The sequence below is a fragment of the Sciurus carolinensis genome, chromosome 4, assembly GCF_902686445.1.
Source record: "Sciurus carolinensis chromosome 4, mSciCar1.2, whole genome shotgun sequence".
Taxonomy (NCBI): domain Eukaryota; kingdom Metazoa; phylum Chordata; class Mammalia; order Rodentia; family Sciuridae; genus Sciurus; species Sciurus carolinensis.
In genome coordinates this window covers 107,792,862-107,810,817 of record NC_062216.1, presented here as the reverse complement: position 1 = coordinate 107,810,817, position 17,956 = coordinate 107,792,862, and the positions used below count along the sequence as shown (strand labels likewise).

Here is a 17,956-nt window from a genome sequence, read left to right as displayed (position 1 = left end):
GGATTTCCAGTTTTCCCAGCACCATTTGTTGAACAGGCTATCTTTTCTCCATTTCATGTTTTTGGCACCTTTGTCCAGTATGAGAAAATTGTATTTATCTCGGTTTGTGTCCGTGTCCTCTATTCTGTACCATTGCTCTACCTGTCTATTTTGGTGCCAATATCATGCCATTTTTGTTACTATTGCTTTGTAATATGGTTGAAGTTCTGGTATTGCAATACCCCCTGTTTCTTCCTTCCTGCTAAGGATTGCTTTAGCTATTCTGGGTGTCTTATTCTTCCAGATGAATTTCATGATTGCTTGCTTTATTTGTGTAAGGTACATCATTGGGATTTTAATTGGAATTGCATTGACTCTGTATAGCACTTTTGGTAGTATGACCATTTTGACAATATTAATTCTGCCTATCTAAGAACATGGGCGATCTTTCCATCTTCTAAGTTCTTCCTCAGTTTCTTTCTTCAATGTTTTGTAGTTTTCATTGTAGAGATCTTTTACCTCTTTGGTTAGATTGATTCCCAAGTATTTTATTTTTTTTTTGTTTTCCTCATTTCCCTTTCAGCTGTTTCGTCCTTGCGTATAAAAATGCTTTAGATTCGTCGTTATTTTACAACCAATCTTTTACTTTTTGGATGCTAATTCCAACTCATAGTTACATGAGCTAATGCATGTGAAAGTATTTTCTAATTTGCCAAATACCATGTGAATGAAGTGTACCAGTGTTTTTCTCTATTGAGTTTATAGAGATATTGAACTAATTTGTGCATTCTGAGCAGGCGTCTGAGCACCGTGCATCGTGATGAGGGTGTCGGTTCCCAAGGAGGAGGGTGAGGAAGGCCAAGGGCAATGCTGGGCAGGGCTGGAGGCAGCTCTTCTGCACATCTCAAGCCTGGGGCAGTAGAAAATCATGCCATCACATCCGCGAGGGCTTGTGCTTGGAAGTTTCAAGGATGCACCTTTTGTTAAAGGGTTAGATGAAGTGAAAATGCTGGGTTGGAGAGAAACGAACAAGGGATTCAAGCGTTGGGCTCCCGGTCCATGTTCATGAATTGTTTGCTGAAATGAAGACAAAGGTGAGCATAGCCCCACAAAGGGAGATGGCTTTGCAAAGAAAGCCGTGGCACATTGGATCTGATGTTTCTGGCTGCAGAAAGCTGCTCTACAGTGTGTCCAAGGCCACTCATTTATAAAACAAACTTTAAAGAATACTTTCATCATAAAAATCATGGTTGCTGTAATGCTTTATTTAAGCAAGATTATGTGCTTTTCTTTCTCTAAGAAGGTCTGTACTTTCTGGTTGGAAGGTTGTTTGTGGCACAGGAGAGTAGTGCTGATCAGTCTGCCCTCTGCTCCCTGAGCTGTGCACACTGGGTAGGCTGGAGGAAGGAAGGTCTTTCTCCAGTTTCGCAAAGGCACCCTGTGGGGTAGCGGCAGCCCTGTCTCTGAAGGTCCTAAAACACAATGCCAGTTCTTCTACTTAGATCACTTATCAGGGGACTTCAGGACCCTGGGGCAGGAAACCAGTAAAAAGAACAACAAAGTGGGGGGAGGGAGAGGGAGAGAGAGAGAGAGAATGAATAAAGCTCGTAAAAGGTAAGGTAGAAGAACTGGAAAGGAATAACCAAGTGAGATAAATGAAGAATGGTAGTTCTCAAGATAAGAGGAGGTGGCCCCCACAGATTTCCGGTAGTATGAGTAAACTTGAGGGAAAGTTCACAGTGACCTAATCTGCAGCCAAAATGAAATTAGGGCAAAACACAATGTAGAGGCATTTTGCAATAAGAAGGGACACGAGTCTGGCACCTAAATGTAACAATTGTATAACCAGGGCTGGAAAGAGTCCATGTTACCAGTAACAGGTCTGCTTTTAGGAAGAATAGTAAGAGGAGCGTGCTTCCACTGTCCTCTGAATTTCTCTTCACTTCCATCTACGCTCCCTTCCTCCTCTGCCCACTCCAGCCCCACAGTGAAGCTGGATGGCTACAGCTTATGTTCCACATTTCGGTTTGGAGGATGAGAGCCTCCTTATTGTTTGCATCTGCTCTTGTTCCCAACTCTGAATGTTCAGGAGCGCATTCAGAGAAAGAAGCCCTTAACTCTGAGGAGCAGTTTGGTCCTGAAACAAGCTAGGAAATGGCTCAAATTCTTTTCGGATTCCAAGGAAAGCAGGATTAGCACAATATAAAGATAAATGACAACATCCAAGCAGAATTTCATAGAAATATAACAGATTAGCTCCAGGGACATTTGCTTTATGGTGCCCAGCATACCCCCTGTTTCTCCATAGACCAGGAAGACCTATGGCCAACACCCTTCCTGAATTCTTATCCTTATAGAACTTTTGGGTGGGACATTATGGATTCCTATCAGTTCCAACTGGGAAATTTATGACATGATATTTTCCCCTTCAGATTAGCCTTTTATAATTTATTTATTTACTCAATGTCTAATAGACCCTGATTGTGTTAGATGCTGGTAACACAAACATACCTAAGGCATAATAACTGTCCCTAAAGCCTTACTATAAGGAGGCAGGCGTGTGCTATGGTTTAGATAAGTGTCCCTCAAAGGCCCATGTATTAAAGACTTGGCTGCCAACCTGTTAGTCCTATTGGGAGGTCGTGGAACCTTTAAGAGGCAAGACCAGAAAGAGACATCTGGTCCCTTTCTCTCTCTTTGCTTATAGGCAACCAGGAAGTGGACAGACCTCCTCTATAATGTGTTCCCACTGTGATATACTATGTTGCTACAGAGCCAAGTGACCATGGACTGAAACCTCTGAAACAATGAGACCTTTCATTTTCATAAATTGATCTTCTCAGGTATTTTGTCATGGCAATGGAAAGCTTACTAATAGTATATAATTTAATAAATGCCATAAAATGTTATGGTATTTTGTGTATATATATATATCTATGTATACAAATATGGTATGATGTGTATACATGTATGTGTGTGTGTGTGTGTGTGTGTGTGTGTGTGTGACCAAGGAGGAGGAGGTGCTTCTTGGCAGAACAAACTGGAAATAAACTAGTTTTGAGGCAGTCAAAAAGATACAGGTAGACCAATTGGCCTATTAAAATTCTGTTAGAGCAGGTGGGGAAAAACTAGGCTCAGGTGAAAGAGGTTACAGATGGATTTGGGCAAGCATGTAGGAGGAAGATTACAGTGAAAGCATAACTATCCTGTAACCCATAAAACCACAGTGTTGTTGGGTAGAGTATAAGACTTGGCCTCCATATGACAAGGCTATAGTGTTCAGATATTCCTAATGAATGTGAAGACAATTTAACGTTTAAGAATTCCAGAACTAGGGCTGGGGGTTTATTAATGGTACATGCTTGCCTAGTGTGTACAGAACACTATGTGCTGATTCAATTCCCAGTACCAGAAAGAAGGAATGAATAAAAGGAAGGGAGGGAGGAAGGAAAGAAGGAAGGAAGGAAGGAAAGAAAGAAGGGAGGAAGGGAGGAAGGGAAGAAGGAAGGAAGGGAGGAAGAGAGGAAGAGAGGAAGAAAGAAAAAAAAGAAAGGAACATTGACTCCAGAATTTGGATATGGAAGGTTCTTCCCACTTCTTGTGATCCTCAGTGCTGAATTCATTAGCATGTTTATTCCTCATCTTAGCGGTGACAATATATATTTAAAAACATTGATGTTGGGTTTAACTATTTAAACATTTCCTGACTGAAGATTAAAAATATGTCTTACTACATACATTGTTGCCTACCATTTAAAACAGAATCCCTGTTTGTCCTTTCCTCACACATTCTTTTTTAAAACTGGGTGGATAAATTCCTTGGAGCAGGAAAGGGGATTTTCTGTCTTTTTTTCCCACATTTTTAATTGGTGCATTATGGTCATACATACTGATGGGATTTGTTGTTATGTTATTTGCACAAGCACACACTATAACATTATAATTTGGCCAATATCACTCGCCAACACTTTCCCCCTGGAATGAGGGATTGTCATCAGTACCAGGTTACTTCTGCTTTTTCTTCTTCCTGAAATTTCCAACTCCTCACACTTAATTTTCACTCCAACTAACATCTGTCTCCTGGTTTTAGGTGAGTCCATGGTGTCTCCCCATGAGAGCTACCTCAATTCCCTCAGCATGTCCAACTTCTTTCATGGGATCCATCTACTTGGATCCTTTACCTAAAATCCTGAGTACTTCTGGAGAATTGTAAAGATCTCTTCTGGGATGAATCTCAAACACTGTTAGACAGATGGTATTTCTAAGTGCAGCCCTCAGAGCAGCACAGAAGTCCAGCTTCTAAGGTGACCGTCACTTCCCATGGGCTACCTAGAGGCTCAGGTCGTGGGGACAGATTCTTGATGTGCCCTACTCTAGGTCCAAGGGACAGGTCTAATGAGTCATGGAAATCTCTTTTGACATTGATCGTTCTGTTTGGGGGTCTACCCAGTTCTTGCCAATGAAATATAAAAAGAAGTCAGTTGGAGACGTTCTAAGTGGAGACAGGTAATGATGATGATGATGATCATGATCATGACAATGATGATGATGATGATGATTTTGCAGGATTCAAAATCCTGGGGATTCAACCAAGGACCTTGCACACAAGCACACTACCACTGAGTTACATCTCCAGCCCTGTTCATTTTATTTTGATATAGAGTCTCACGAAGTTGCCAAGGTTGTCCTTGAACTTGGGATCCTCCTGCCTCAGACTCCTGAGAGCATGTATGGCATGTACTATCGTGCTCAGCAAAAACAAGATTTTGTGATGAAAAGACTAAAACCAAGAGAAAACCTGAATAAATCCTCTAGCTTCACTTGCTTTCAGTTACTTGCTTTTAACTGACTTTAAAAATCACTAATTTGGAGGTAACACAGCTAAGCTATTTGTCATTAGTCTCCCACTAGCTTTGCTGTACAGAACACCTCTGACCTGTGGGTTATGATGATAATGGCTGCCTAAGTTCCTTTTCAGGGTCATGAAGAACATTTTTATCACTGGCTCTTCACTTAGATCTGTATGGGTGTCCAATGGGTGACCTTAAGGCTGGGGATATAGCTCAGTGGCAGAGTGCTTGCCTAGCATACCTGAGGCCCTGGGTTCAATCCCACCACAACCACCACCACCACCAACAACAACATTACCCAGTGGGTGACCTTGTGAAGTCAGCCAGCCCAAACCTCCACCCTTAGATCATGCTAATGCCATTTTAATAGCTGTGAGGTTTGATTATGCATGTACAGACCACTGATTCCTTCTCTTCTAATCACCTTTCCCACCTTAAATCACCCTGCTTCCTTTTCCCACAAATATTCCCAGACCCTATTCTCAGAGAGAGATTGGAGACTTGGGTCTCCCATGTCCATGTTTGGCCACTGTGTTAGTCAGCATCTCATCACTGTCATAACATACCTAAGAAAAACAACTTTGAAGGAGGAAAGATTTATCTTGGCTTATGGTTTCATAGTTTTCTGTCCATGGGCTGTTGGCTCCATTGTTTTTGGGCATGAAACGGAATATTGTGGCAGAAGGGCCTGATAGAGAAAAGCTACTCACCTGCTGGCAGTCAGGGAGGAAAGAGAGAGAGAAGGGGCCAGGGGCAAGATAGAGTCACCAAGGCCATGTACCCCATGCATCATTCCTTTCAACTAGGTCCCATCTCCTATGATTTTATCGCATCTTAATAGTCCATTCAAATTATGAATCAACCAGTGGACTAATCCACTGGTGAGATTAAAGTCCTCATGAACCAATCATTTCCTAAAAGCTCCACTTCTGAATATTGCTACATAAGGACCAGGCCTTCAACACAGGAACCTTTGGGAGACATGCCAGATCTAAGCCATAATAGCAACCTTGCAAATAAACACTTTCTCATTTGCAAAATTCGTTGCTTCAGTAATTGGCATACTGTGTGGTGAGTAAAATGGGCCTGGTTCAGTAGCAAGACCTGCGTTAGTTTCTTTGGGTTACCATAACAAAGTACAGTATGACTATCTCTTATCAGAAATGCTTGGGGGAACTAAAAGTGTTTGGGATGTCAGCTGGATTTTAGAATATCTGCACATACTTAATGAGATATCTTAGGGATAAGATCCAAGTCTAAACATGAAATACATTTTTTTTTTCCCTAGTACATAGTGCTGAACTCAGGGTCTCAGATATGCTAGGCAAGCATTTTACTACTGAGCTTCATCCTCAGTACTTTTTTAAAAATTTGAGACAGGGTCTTGCTAAATTGTCCAGACTGGCCTTGAACTTGAAATCCTCTGAGTAGCTGGAATTACAAGCATGCACCACTGTATCCAATTCATTTCTGTTTCATATACCCCTTATACACATAATCTAAAGATAATTTTATGCAATATTTTAATATGCCTGCATTTTGATGGTCACCATCAAGTGAAGTCAGATGTGGAATTTTCCACTAAAAGTGACATCATGTCAGTGGTCAAAAAGTTTTAGAATCTGGAGCATTTTGGATTTGGGATTTTCAGATTAGGAGTGCTCAACCTGTTCCACACACTGGGTGGCTTTCGACAACAGAAATTTATAGTATCACAGGTCTGAAAACCTGAATTTTAAAATAATATGTTTTCAGGGCTGTGTTTCCTCTGAAACTTGCAGAGAGATAATCCTTCCTTGCCTCTTCCTAGTTTTTTATGGCTATCAATGAAGGGATTTGGAGTAGGCCACTCCAGCATATAAATTATTTTGAGCTTAAGGCAAATGAGAAAAAGCAGATGCAGGATGAGTTCTTAGTCCTCCACTACCTACCTGAAAACAGAACAGGAACCCCCTTGCAAAGTCTTACCTCTGCTTCTATACCAGGAACAGTGATAGAGTAATAAGGTAAAAACCTTATCACTGGACACAAGAAGGCATCTAGCAAATCTTCAAACAAATCCTACTAATGAGCCCTATCTACCATTAGTTTCCCCATAGATTTGCCTTCCCAAAATTTACTGATCCTAGGACTCTAAGTCATTTTCCTTTGTCTTGCCACTTCTCTACAAAACTATTCTTCTTTGCTAAGTGCCATGTAAGTCCAAGTTCTAACCATCTCTCCAAGTTACTTATCACCAAAACCCCTGTGTGGATGTGCAGTGCCTGTGTTAGTAAACTTCTGTTTCTTTTCCTCCTGTAAGCTGTCTTTTGCTATTTTCACCTTCAGGGATCTAGCTGCAGAACTAAACATGGGTAGGGAAAAAAGAATTCTTCCCTTCTCCAAGCCAGGAGTCCCTGGCATTCCTTGGCCTCAAGCCTTGTCGCTCCAACCTTTGCCTCTGTCTTCACGTGGCTGTCCTCCCTCTGCTGGTGTCTGTGCCTTTACATAGCATTCTTCTCTCTGTACCTGCCTCTCGTTTACTCAGAACGTTAGTTATTGGATTAGAGCCTCCTCTAATTAACTATGACCTCATCTTCACCGATGACATCTTCCTAGATCCTGTTTCCAAATAGGGCCACATTCACAGATACCTGGAGTTAGTACATCAACATATTTTGGGTGGGTGAGAAACAATTTGAACCATCTCAAGGCCTCTGTCCCCTTCCTTTCATCTCTCTGGAAGTGCAGCAGCTATCTGTGACTCTGACCAGCATGAGGAAGAAGGTCTGCAAACTAAAGATGGTGGAAAGGAAAGCTGGGGAAAGACAGGAGTCTGAGCATCACTGCAGGTGAACTACTGCCAGCAGCCACTAACCTCTGGGACTCAGGAATGTGGGGGAAATAACCCCAAGTTATCCAAGCCACTGCCAGGTTTTCTGTCACTTATATTCAAAAACGCCCTAATGGACACACCAAATTTCCCCTAGTTCATAATAAAATTAGAAAAATAAGGTAACACAATTTTCATAAATCTAAATTCATTCAATTTCTTTTTTCTGATATTATGTCATTCCCATGATTTTGGTACTCAAATATCTTGTCTTTTCTGAAATAATGACTATAGATTGTCACTTGCTTTACAGTGTACTGGCTTGGCAAACAAAGGAAAGAAGCAAGGAGAAAGGGGGAAAAAGATCTGAGAAAGTTCGTCTTTCTGCAACTTAAAATTTTTTTTGAGCTTGTGATTTCCAAAATTCCGTGCTGAGAAGAATGCTGGCTGAACTTGCCTTGAAGGCCCAGAGCTCGCAGTGTGCTCGAGCTGCTTGGAGCAGCTCACGAGAGCAGATGGTTGAATTTCCAGGAAGCTGCTTGGCATCACCTTGGTAGCCTGAAATCCAATGTGGTGGGAGTATTTGCATCATGGAAATCTGCAAATGCTATAAATCACCTCCCAAGCTGGTTGTTCGCTGCCTGGAACCTGCCTCTGCATTGTACGGGTGGGGGCGGGGAGGCAAGCACGCAGGTACAACACATACCACCCAAGACACACATACATTGATGTGGATTTCATCTATCAATTCACAGATTCACAATGAAAAATACTGTCTCAGCACTGGTTTAGTCATTGGATGGTGCATTTTCTTCATGAAAGCATCAGCTCTGCCTCAGTAGAGCCCACATCATGTGTTCTAGTGACACAACATCCCACTGCCTAGCATAACTCCAAGAGGGTGTAGGGGACCTCGCTTTCCTAGGAGTCATTATCAGAGATTCTATTACCATAGAACGCTTTGGAAAGAAAATGCTGTTGGAACACGAAGATATTCAGCAGTGAAGATGTGTGTAGACAGATGGGTCCCTGTCCTCATGTGTACACGTTCTCAGATGGCCAGGCAAGAAGTCATAATTAACAAAGGCACTTTGTAATTTCAAGTAGTAAGAATCACCAGAATGTGTTTTAAACAATCCATGATAGTGTGTTCATTGAGACACTAGTTCAATGGGTGGTTTGTAGACGTTAAAAAAAAAGAGAGAGAGAAAGAAATGGGTCTGCAGCTAATAGATTTGGAAAGTGTTGGTTAGCTCAGGCTAACTGGTTTCTTTATTGCCTACCTCATGAGACTTTAACTGATACTGAGGTGCACGTGAATCTTTATTTCTACTTTTAAGGTGCATCACCTATAATAAGTGCTCCACAGAGGCATTTTAGGAAATACTAGCACAGTCATTTCAGATTTCTTGAAAGGTTTCAACTAATTTTCTTGAGAGTCTTTTCTATTAGGTATAAAAGCAAATATATAAAGGGATTCCAATGAAGGAGCCCATGTAGGTATAAGATTCAGCTCTGCCATCACTACCAGGTAGACTTGTGCAAGTTACTTAACCTCAGTTTTCCTCAACTGTGCAATGGGAATAATAGCACAAGTGTCCACCTCCCAAGCCACTGAAAGCCTTGAAAGAACAATAAAGCACACAACGTTGTGTTCCTTTAACTTTAGCTCTCTCAGTACCAGAAGTGTATTGCTTACAGAGACTCACTGCCTTACACGTTTGAATTCCTCTAAGGCCTCTTTTTTTTCTTATCCAACCAATTGGGTAAATAAATTCGGTTCCTCCAGCATCTCCTCCCTGGGAGGATCACCCAAGCTTTCAATCATTTCTGCTGCTCTTTTCTGAGCTGTCTTCATGTTTCACTGCCTCTCTTCAGTTTAAGGATTTCTAACAGGGCTCAGTCCTCTGAAAAATGCTGCCTAGAGAAACAGAACTATTTGTGACTTCAAAATTACATCAATCTGTTCTTTGAAAAGGGTTTGAAAAGGCCTTTCTGTTATCAGTGGGAGTGGACTATTATTAGCAGCCAGCTCTGCTCTGATCTTGTTGGATTCAGTTCTGATTTTGAAGGGGGGAAATTACAGGATGTTTCTTGTGACAGAAGGGTGTAATGGCTGGTAATGATGTGTTGTCCTCTGTTTAGCACTGACAGAGAGTTGAGTTATTTTAATTTTTTTTTTTCCAGTAGAGGAGATGGGACAGAAAAAAATTCCAAGTTTAAAAGAATTTATGGACACCCAGAATTCTTTCTAATACATACTATTTTTCTATCTTATTGTACTAAATTTTAAAAAATACAGTTGAAAATACCTTTACTAACCAGAAACCAGCTCCCTGAAAACCATGACTTAAATAGTTGAGAAATATACATATACACGCAATATATATTGTTTATTCTCTTGCTAATGTATGCTTACAAAAGAGAAGGGTGGAAATGGTTATGGTCTAAACTGTAGTTCCAAACTCATGTGTCGGGGTACCGCGGACCCCATCCTAGCCTGGCACTGAGCCGGGGCGGCCTGGTTTGCAACATCAAGAACTTCAGTGCGGAACCTGGCACTGAGCCGGGGCAACCTGGTTTGCAACTGCAACATCAAGGACTTCCACACTGGCACTGAGCCGGGGCAACCTGGTTTGCAACAAACAGCTGACAAGGACTTCAGTGTGGCACCTGGCACTGAGCCGGGGCAACCTGGTTTGCAACAAACAGCTGACACTGCTTAAGGAAGTTGCCCCGGCACTAAGCCAGTGCCAGAATGGACTGCTCTGATTGGACAAGGTGACTCATGCTCGCTGCGTACCCTCTTGTTGCAGCTGTTTGTTGCAAACCAGGTTGCCCCAGCTCAGTGCCAGGCTAGGATGGGGTCCGCGGTACCCCGACACTCATGGTAGGTAGGGGCATTTCATGAGGCAAATTAAAGCAAATTTTGGTAAAGTTTCCATTCTAAGTTATATCATCTAGATACACATTTACATAATCAATTCTTTTCAAAATTAAAAACGATGGGACTTTTGTAAATGATGGCGATGCATTTTTAATATCATCAGCAATGAAGAGAGTCAATCGTCCATTCAGTTCCTAACACAGGTATATTTGAGGTGCTTTTGTCATTTCATGTTTTTCTTCTTTAATTTTTAACCGTGTCAAGAGCAGTAGGAAATGTCTAACTGCTGCCATTCTATTGTTTGGAGTCTGAGCCTGATGCTGTTTGGCCTCACCAGCCCATGGAAGTTCCTGTGGCAACGCTCCATCTTCTCAGGTGGTAACTTAGCAACCCCTCCCACAGGGTCCCTATTTGTGTTGGGGACTCCCAAATGTGGGTGCTTCCCATTGGTCCTATAGAGGTCTGTCAAGTGCTGTCCCTAGTCTCTAGTTGCCCCTTTAGCTCCAACCCAGAGCTGAGGTATCAGTTGGGTGCAGATGTCAGATTCCTCATCTCTCCTCTCTCCTTTGGCATACTGTCTCCAACCAAACTCTTTCCCCATCTCAGTCACAAAGCAGAAGCGTGAGGGCGACATGAGCATCGTGGGGTGAGCGTGCACATGATGAGCAGCCAGTCAGCCAATGCAAGAGAAGTCTTCTCCTGTTTCACTAATGATGAAACAAAACCTGACATCTTCGGTTCCCCCACAATCCATAGGTGTTTCTCAACTTAACAGTAATCCCGTAGTAAATCTAAAGTATTATAAGTTGAAAATGCATTTAATACACCTAATCTAGCAGACATTGAGTAACACAGTACACTATGGCTCATCAGTTCTTGACCCTCATGATCTGCAACTGCCTGGGAACTGGCTCATGGCCACTGCCCAACATAGTAAGAGAGGGCTGGACTGATCCACTAGAAGATTAAAATCTAAAGTTCACAGTTCAGTGTGCCACTGTGCTCGGCTGTATCACCCTTCTTTTCCTTGTTGTCTTCCTGATTTTAACTGGTTTGAAATCCAGCCACTTTTTAAGAAAGAAAGTACCAAGCAATAATAGTTAAAGAAATGTGGGATAAGACAAACCAATATTAAGGGGAGTAAACAGACAGGTTTCTCAATCTCACACTATACATTATACATTAGAAAAAATTTCTATACACTAGAAATTGCTACAACCCAACTTTTAAAAAAATCATTATAATATTCTAATAATGAGCAAATAAATTAATGATGATATTTGGCTCCTTTGGGATAAAGGTCTTGAACCAATTTAATTACAAAGATACTGTGCACGTTAATATCAATTTAGTAACTCAAATTAATATGAGAAGCCAAGAGTGGATAAATACTTTCATACTGAAGTTGTTTTTGTTGCTCATAGATTAGAGCCATTTGTTCACTTTCTGTCTAGTATATTATGATATTTGAAAAATTAAATTAATTTAAATTTTATCATTATCAGATAGACACATGTGTCTACTATAAATATTTTACTCAACTAGCAATTCAGTTTTTCCACAACTTGCGATTCAGTTTCTCCATGCTAAATACCAGAAATTGCAGAATAACAGAAATTTGAGAAGAAAAATTTAAAGCATACTTTAAATAATATCACATTTAAAATAATTATATTTGAAAATAAGGATATTTTTAAATAATTATGTGTTATACTATCCAGATATATGAGGGTATATGGTACATATTACTTAGTTGCGAGTGCTATGAGTAACAACAAACATATATCTGGGGGGGAATCTACAACTCCTCTGGTGGTTGGTTTCTTCCACCTGCCATAATTGTAGTCTATGGACTGGCAGGATTGGCAGCAACCTCGAGCTTGTCTAAGATGCCAATGCTCAGGCTAGGGGTGCAGTCTGATGCTAGAGAGCTTGCTGACCACGCTAGAGCACCTGGTTTCCATCCCACATACTACACAAGAAAAGAAGGAAGAAAGAAAAGACACTCAAAATGGTTGAGTTTGAGTCTATGGTGTGAAAAGATTCCAGTGATACACACGCATCTTAAAGTCTGAGGAAACCATGATCTAAAGAACAAATGGCTTAAGGCTCTCAAACAGATGGAGGGAGGAAAAAAATAACAACCTGCAGAGTAGGCGCTCTGAGCAAGACAGAATTGCTATGGGAGAGAGTCAACAATCTGAACTGGGGTGTTGGGGGGAAGCAAAATTAAGGGTATTACTAAAAATACTTAAAAAAATTCTTTAACAGGGATTCATTGCTGTCTTGCAAAGTGAATTAATTCCTGCAAGAGTGAGTTGTTATATGAAAAGCAAGGCTGGCTTCTCTCTGGTCTCTGGCTTCTTATCTTACCACAATCTCCCCTCTCTTAAGTGCTTCCACCACAATGCCATCTGTCATGTCAGGGTATAGCCAAAAGGTGCTTACCAGAGGATGAACAGCTGGGGTTGTCCAAACTTGGATTTCAAGCCTTCAAAACTGTGTGCTAAATAAACTTTTTTCTCTACAAAGAATCCAGCTTCAGGTATTTTGTTATAAGAACAGAAAATGGACTAATATAATCCAGAAACTGTATGGAATGAGGAAAGGAAGGTAACTACCATGAAATGAGAGTTCAGTAGAACCTCCAATTAACAGGAAAATTGGGGAATGCAGAGCACCTTGAACAAAACAGCAAAATAAATTAATTTAAATGAAAAAATGCAAAAAAATAACTAAGTCCAAAAATAAACATTAAATAATAAAAAAGCTGTTATACTTAATATGAATGAGTTAAACTTTTCTGTTGAAAAATGGAAATTGACAGTTGGGTTAGATAACGAAATGTAACAAAATTCAGCAATATATTGTTTATTTTTAAGGCTTAAAAGAAGTGATTTTGAAAAAGATTAAAGAATAAAAGGGTGGAAAAGGGATATCACAAAAGAAATCAGTAGCATGTGCCTGTAATTCTAGCAGCTCAAAAGGTTGAGGCAGGAAGATTTCAAGTTCATAGCCAGCCTCAGCAAACATGAAGCACTAAACTGTTGCTTTTCTTGTGCCCGACTAGCTCAGACAGGGGGTAAGTGGCACAGAACCAAGACCCAGACTCCAGGGGAGTTGGGTGGCAAGCTTATGGCAAGCAGCTTGCAAACTTGTTTATTGCAGGAGCAGCTATACATTTTATAGGTTTCTTGCTCAATCACAATGTGCCACAGGGGACCAGACCACTAAGTTCCTATATGGGTTCCTTAGGTAACATTGATGTCAATTTGGGGAGCAAGTGGCATGTCTTACCAGTTGACTGAAGCAGAATGCTCCATCCTGCAGGTATTCCTGCTAGGCCTGAATGTGTGTAGGTTTTCCTAATACACTGAGACATTTGCAGCTAAGAGTCCAACGTCTGACTACCCACACTAAGCAACTCAGTGAGACCTGTCTCTAAATAAAATACACAATAGGGCTGAGGATGTGTCTCAGTGGTCGAGTGTCCCTGAGTTCAATCCCAGTACCCCCGCTCCCCAAAAAGAAATAAAAAATTAATGTTAATACCAGATAAGAAAGAATTTAAGTTTCAATCACTAATGAAGTTCAAAATGAAGATTACATAAATATCTAATCTTTTATGTACATAAAAATATCTTTTATGTAAAAGTTATCATTATCTTGTATGTTTTAGAAGATGCAGTAGCTAAACCTATAAACTGTTAGGAATTCAAGGAAAACTTCATTAAAAGTACAATTAATATTAATGTTTTAAGCCCGCCACAGTGGCACATGAATGTAATCCCAGCTACCTGGGAGGCTGAGGCAGGAGGATTACAAGTTCAAGACAACTTAGTAAGACCTATCTCAAAATAAAAATAAAAAGGGCTGGGGATGTAGCTTAGTGGCAGAGTGCCCCTGGGTTCAGTCCCCAGTATCAAATGATAATAATAATAATAATAATAATAAGAAGAAGAAGATAAAAAATAATAAATTTCATTCAGAACCATTCTAATCTAGTGTGTGGGGGGAAGTAGTTATAATAATAAACAGAAATTAAATAGTAAAGTTATTAAAAAATACTACCCTGTAATATGGTGCCTTTGCATATTGAATAGTTTAAGCTGAAGAAATCTAAGAAATGGCAGGTGCAGGAAGGATCCTCTGACCTTCCGTCCTCCCCTGAAACAGGTAGAGGAGAGGTACCCTCCCTACAGCGAGAGGGAAGGAACATCCCTATCTCCAAAGACTGAAAGACAGAGGACTTGATGAGGGGCCTGCAAACAGGCCTGCCAAGTGTCCTTCAGTTAAGGACTCTGACCTCCAACCTCCTTCATCCTGTCTTACTTTTCTATGACTCCCCACTCTTCATCAAATCTAGTATTTTTTTAAAAGCACTCTGGTTTAACTGCTTCCTGGGGGTCTTCATTTCCTTGTGTAGGTTTCTATGTTATATAGCACTGTATTAAATTTTTTTGATTGAGATGAGCAGAGCATTAATTTCAATCTTTTTTTTTTTTTTTTTTATTAGAATGTGTTGTAAATCACTTACTGTCATGAGTACGGCCAGTTGCCATTAAACTATAATTGTAGACCATTACCGTTGACATGTTTTTGAGGCAAGCTAAGTTTCCACGCATCCATCCTTTAATTGGTTTAGTGCAGGTTTTTGGCAGGATAGGTTAAAATAAACAAACAAAGTTGAACACTAGTTAAAGGTGGTAAACTTCAGTAACTACTGCAGTAGGAATAAAAAGAGAGGTCAGTATAGAACTGAGCTCAACTCCGATCCATATGGAGGTGATGGGCCTTTTAAAGGGAGAATGAAGGCGGGGAGGGGGATGACAGGAGGCTCAAGCAGAAGGGAAGAAAGTGGAAAAATCACAAAAGTCAGGTAGGGGGGTTGGTCGATGCAATTAGAACATCTGGGTTTGTTAACAGGCACTTATTAAATTTAGGCTCCTACTATTAGGTCCAAAGTTTAACATCTGTGCAAACATTTTCAATCCTTACTACCATTTTATAAAATAAGTTTTACTTTCCTGCCCTAGAAATAAGTTGTGCTTTTCTGCCCTAGAGAGGTACTTGCAGAGGAAACAAAAGTTAGCAGATAGCTCCCCATCCCCTCAACACCTGTTAACCAACTTCAATATCTCTTTATTCTCCTAGAGCCCACCTCAAGGCAGCTTATGCAGGCTTATGCAAGCAGCCCTATAAAACACCCCAGAGTTAGATTTTTCCCTGCCCTCTCTCACCTTTTCTGAGCCATGGCCTTTGACAGACTCTGACAGACAAATAGGGCATAGAAGGGCATTCACATAAGTGGAGTCTTCAATTTGTATATTTTAGCCACATGTAAATAAAATGTGTAAGACGTTATTATTTATATTTCAACCAGCTGCGTCACCCCTGTATAAGCATCTTTCTTAACTGTGGACCTCTCTGCCTGGATTCTATGCTGCTTGTATGTGTTTCACTTTCTTTTCACCTACTCTCCCACAGAGACTGGGAGACAGGAGCCCTATCTGCAGGTGTTGTCTGCAATAAACAGTAAATTCTTTTGACCGTCTTGAAATTTCCCGGCTGAACTTACAGGGGTGGGTTAACCCAGAAATATGGCCTTGAGCTGTTAAAACCATACTAGTGTTTAAATCTCAATCTATGTATGTGTAGAGGGTGGGGAGTGAGGAAGAAATCAGTTGTAATGAGGAGGAGAATTCTCAGATGTAACCCAAAGAAATCATGCTACAATAATGATCTTAAAATGCACAGCTGTTGCCAAGTAATTCTATTTGGTCACTAAATTTAAATTTTCATTTGCTAATATAAAGTCAAATTTATATTACATGTGACTTTTTAATTTAAGAGAACTAGTTGGCATATCATGCCTCAGTAGCCCTTGAAGATATTCCTAAATAATATATTAATATGCATAATAATACACATTATGCTCCAAATGATTGCCTTAAGTGAGCCATCTGAAACAACTTTTTAAAATGAAAAAATAAAATTTTGTGAGAGTATAACTCAGTCAACTTTGTCCAACTTTAGATTGTGATAATAAATTCAAGAAGCTAGTCATAAAAACCTATATAAATAAGCCCTTGAACAAGTAAATACAGGATGGAATGATCTGTATTCTCTCTGGAGTTGTTAAGAGAATATGTGTCAAATTAGTTCTCAAAATATTTGCCTGATGCACACATAGTCTTTGGAAATGTACGTGTGAAAATGCAAAAACCTTCATAAAGCTGACAAAAATGAAAAGCAGTTCTAGTGAAAGTGCCCATCATTCATTCATTATTGGTCACAATATGGTTTTATCTTTGCAATCATAAGTAGTACTATGTGAAACAATATGCTGTAGGAAATTGGGATAAATGTTTTGCTACCTCAGTGCAAGTTGGTTCCCTACCACGTACTGAAGGTCCAAAGGGCAGGGTGTAGTCATCTTATAACAAACCACATTTGGGCTCAGAAGAGGCCAGTAGATCAAGATGACAATTGGATGAAATAATCCTACCTGAAGATTTTCAAACTCACAGCCAAATATCTGGCACCTGGCACATAGTAGGGCATTCACGTAAGTGGAGTCTTCAATTTGTATAATTTAGCCACATGTAAATAAAATGTGTAAGTTGTTGTTATTTATATTTCAACCAGCTCCATCACCCCTGTGTAAGCATCTTTCTTAAAGAGATGGCAACAGGGAAGACACTGGACTTGTTCAATTACAAATAAGCCATGTTATTAACATCATCCTTTCTCATTGTTATACACATTGAATTTAATTGGCTACTGCCACTCCAAACGTCTCCTCAAAAAAATATAGCTGAGGGACTGGGGATATAGCTCAGTTGGTAGAGTGCTTGCCTCATAAGCACAAGGCCCTGGGTTCAATCCCCAGCATCGCAAAAAAAAATATATATATATATATATCTGAGACCTAAGAAAGAAGCAGGAATGCCCTCTGCACAGTTAACTAAAGCTGCTGGAGTCAGTGCCAGCAGGTTTAGAGTCTTTATCTCAGAAGAACCCTCAGGTCCCAAATTGAAGCTTATTAAATCTCATTTAGCATAGGACTTAATTTTGTTTATTTGGTTTCTATGTCAACCAGCTAGAAGGATTTCATACAATGCTAATTTCCTAGGGTAGAATTTTAAAAAGAAGCATACTTTAAGAAAACTAGATCCCACGTTGGAGTTTGAGGCTGTTTCCTTTTATCCTCAGCCTTATCTCAGCACTTCCTCTCTCCCTGTTTTTTTATACCTCTGTCTCCTTTTTCGGGACAGGTAGTTTACTATGTCTTATTAATATTTATATTCCTCTTTACTTCTAAATCCTTCTAAAAATCTTGAAGTCTAGGCATAGAATAAATGTGCATTAAGCATGATGAATCAAAAGTAGAGAATTAGAAGATTTGAAGTTCTTTTGGAAACAGCA

General features: G+C 40.2%; 1 protein-coding gene and 1 non-coding gene across 11 annotated transcripts in view; one reads left to right on the top strand and one right to left on the bottom strand.

Moving 5' to 3' along the window:
• Pced1b (PC-esterase domain containing 1B) overlaps positions 1-17,956 on the bottom strand; it is a 226,141-nt gene that overhangs the window by 131,555 nt on the left and 76,630 nt on the right. The window lies entirely within an intron of this gene.
• Positions 17,355-17,428, top strand: Trnam-cau (transfer RNA methionine (anticodon CAU)). The gene has a single exon. It is a non-coding gene; the product is annotated as a tRNA-Met (tRNA).